This window comes from Suricata suricatta, chromosome 11, assembly GCF_006229205.1.
Source record: "Suricata suricatta isolate VVHF042 chromosome 11, meerkat_22Aug2017_6uvM2_HiC, whole genome shotgun sequence".
Taxonomy (NCBI): domain Eukaryota; kingdom Metazoa; phylum Chordata; class Mammalia; order Carnivora; family Herpestidae; genus Suricata; species Suricata suricatta.
In genome coordinates this window covers 2,872,255-2,875,946 of record NC_043710.1, presented here as the reverse complement: position 1 = coordinate 2,875,946, position 3,692 = coordinate 2,872,255, and positions in this window count along the sequence as shown.

Here is a 3,692-nt window from a genome sequence, read left to right as displayed (position 1 = left end):
CCGGAACCTTCGAATTTCCTGGCTTTTTAATCACCTGGCTGTTAGGTTTGGATTCCTGGTGAACTGGTTCAAATCCCGATTTTCCCGGGCCCTATACACTTTGTAGGCTCCTTTTTTTGCGGGGGGGGGGGGGTATATTTTTACAAATGTATCAGTATAAAGAACGGAGTAACTGCCTACATTGCCTTCAACCTCACAGTTCATTTTCTTTCCTTCTGACTTTAAAATGAAACATTTTCCTGGGGTGGCCTCCAAAAAGGTAATTCCGGGGGCATCTGGCTGGCTCAGTCGGTGGAGCATGGCACTCTTGATCTCGGGATTTTGAGTTCGAGCCCCATGTTGGGTATAGATTACTTGAAAATAAAATCTTTTAAAAAATATAAAAAAGGTAAGCGCATGGCGTACTCGCTTGTGTCTGGATATCACCACATATGGCAGAGAGCGATTTAGTGAGGGTTGGAGAAGCTTGTGGGAGGCAGGCAGCACGAGTCTGGGGACAGTGATGTACAGGCCGTCACGTGCAGTGGCGGCAGAGGGCCTGGTGAGGCCAGCAGAGGCTGGAAGGCACCAGGAGGGGCGCAGGCAGGCTCACACTGCTCTCCCTTGTGGCCCCGCACTGGGATCAGGTGTCGGGGTCCTCGGTCCCGGCCCTTGATCCCCGGGGTGCAGCCCCGCCGGCACCCACTGCGTCCCAGGAAGGGTCCCTCAGTCCCTCCTTGGAGTCCATTCAGGGTTGCGACAGATGGCCCGGGAGCGTGAGGACCTGCAGGACCGCAGGTGGATGGATGGCAGCACAGTCGCCGTGGCACCAACCTGCCGCACCCGGGACCTGACCCCTGCCTAGAAGGACACTTCCGGGGAGGTCCCGGATGCCCACGCCAAGTCCCATTGGGCCGGGTTGCAGCGCGTGTCCACGCCTGAGCCAATCAGCACGAGAAGATTGCGGTGAGCTGATTGGCTGACGCCTGGGGTTGTGGGCGGTCCCCTGGAACCAGGTGAGGACGGACCCCTGGGCGAGTAGGACTGGAGGTCGAGTTGGACTGGAGGTCGAGGAAGGAAAGGTGCAGGCGATCCGGGAGCAGCGTTGAGGTATCCACACCTTTCCCAGGGACCGAGGGCACTCTGAATAATTGCCCCAGGCCCCACAGGCGTGGTTCGGAACTGGGGTGTCGTCTACCTGCCGTGTAGCTTCAGGTAGAGCACCCAGCCTCTCTGATCTCCTTCTCTGCTTAAGTCAAATGGAGATGGCTTACCGGCCTGCCTGCCGCAGCACTGTCTCCTCCTGTTACTGCCAACCAAGGGCCCACTCTTACTGGGCACTCTCCGCCTGCCTGGCCCGGGGCTAAGAACACGACATTCGGTCTTCGTCTTACACCTCCCGGAGGCAGGTGCTGGCACCGCTGGGGAGACTGAGGCATGGAAAGGCACGGTGACTGTTAGGGAGGCCGCTCTTAGCGCACTGAGCAACCAGCGTGAGGCTTGACGCATGGGCGCTGCCCCCGCTGCAGTCACCATGGACAGGAAAGCACTCTTCTCTGACTTCTTTCTCTTTGACCCCACTGTCCCCCGTGCAAACTCGGTTCTGCCCAGCCTTCGTGCCTCTGCTTGAGTTTCTCCCTGATCCTCGGCCCCCTTTCCTACCTGTTACATCTTTATCCTGCTTGCTTTAAAAAAGCCGGGCACTTGTGGGGAAGAGCACTGGGTGTTATATGGAAACCAATTTGACAATAAACTCTTAAAAAAATAAATAAAATAAAAAGCCGTCTCACCAGGATCACCTCTTGGACCTCAAACGTTACCAAGTCCAAAACTGTATTCTCCCTCGGACCCTTCAGTCTTGGTGCCACTCTCTTCCCCTCCCCACCTGTCTCCATTCTCCTTGTCTGCACATCTACTCAGGTGCTAGGGTCATCCTTTCCTAAGGGGAGATCTCAGGCTTTAGGATGACGAGAAGGGATGGTTGGATGTTCTTTCGACGGGACTCGAGGTCCGCCCATGGTATCTGATTCCACGGGTTGCGGGCCCTTGTTTCTGGCTGCGTTCTATTCTGCTTCTGTAGGAAACAGACAGCAATGCAAATAATTCTTGGCCAGAGAAATGAAATTAGCTGAGTTGAGTAAAATACAATTGACTGTTGCCCCACGGAGAGAGCAGTTTTGGTAAATTTATTTCAGCATTTCCTTGCCTTCTCTTTTGAGCGGCTAGGACACCTTTAGCTTCGCTTATTATTCACCTTAAATATTTTTAAAATAATTTTTAATGTTTTTTTTTTTTAATTTTAAAGAGAGACAGAGACAGAGCACGAGCAGGGGAGGGGCTGAGAGAGAGGGAGACACAGAATTGGAAGCAGGCTCCAGGCTCTGAGCTGTCAGCACAGAGCCTGATGCGGGGCTCGAACCCACGAACTGCGAGATCGTGCTCTGAGCCGAAGTCGGACACTTCACCACGGTGCCACCCAGGTGCCCCACTTCATTTATTACTAAGTTATAAAATCTTTGACGTGCCTTCAGGTTACACGCATATGTGGCTATTTTCATTAGCAAATTATCCTTTGACACGTGAGGTCTGCCTCCCCACCCCCGATCCTTCGTCAAACTTGACAACTTAACTTTCTAAATGTCTCCTGTATCTCCCCCCTTCTCTCCATCTTACCTGCCACCACCGGTTTGCCTGAACTGGCCCTCTTCCCATCCATTCCCTCAGGGCAGCCAGAGGGATCTCATTACAATTCACCCTTGACTGCGGGCTCTTCTCTGCTTAACTTCCTGTAAGGACTTCCCATATATTTTAGAATAAAGATCAAGGTCCTTGCCGTGGCCTGGCAGCCTCTGCAGGACCTGGCTCCATCTTACCCCGGGCGCTGCTTCCTCACCATGATTCTGCTGCATGGAACTTCCTTCAGTTCCTCTGCCTCAGGGCCTTTGCATGTACTGTTTTCTCAGCCTGGAAAATTCTTCCCTCCTTCCTTCTACCTGGCCTTCAGGTTTTGGTCCAAATGCTAATTGCTCAGAGAATCCTTCTCTGATCTTCTGGGTGAGTTCAGGTCCCACCTCCTCTCCAATATAATTTCACAACACTTTTGCCTTCTTTATAGTATTTATCCAGTTCCCTAGTTCTATATCTGTGTGATTATGTCTGACTTCCTTTCTCGACTGAAAGTCCCTGAGGGCAAGGTCCGTGTTTATTCTGCGAACTTCTCTTGATACATATATGGCCTTCTCTGGATGGACAGGTGGGTGGATGGAAGATGTAGATGACCAATGAAGGATGGGTGAGTAGATGGGCGGATAAAGTCGCGTGGATGGACAGATGATAGATGTCTGATGGCTGGGGGATGGAAGGATGGATGGGTGAGTGGATAAACGGTGGATGGACAGATGATAGATGTCTGATGGCTGGGGATGGAAGGATGGATGGGTGAGTGGATAAACGGTGGATGGACGGATGGACAACAGATGTCTTACGGACGGGTGGGTGGATGGATGGTCGGACGGGGCGCGGGCGCGTGAAGATGCTCCTCCCCTTGCCTGGCTCATTTTCCCTCGCCTCCACCCGGGCAGGGCTAGGAACCCTCGGGGCGTCCGCCCCGGGGCACAGTCCGAGGGGGCGCTCCGCCGCACCTACTCCGGACTGCGTGCCCTTCGTGCCCAGGTCGGCCCGCGGCCCGCAGCCGGGCGGGGCTGGCGCCGGCG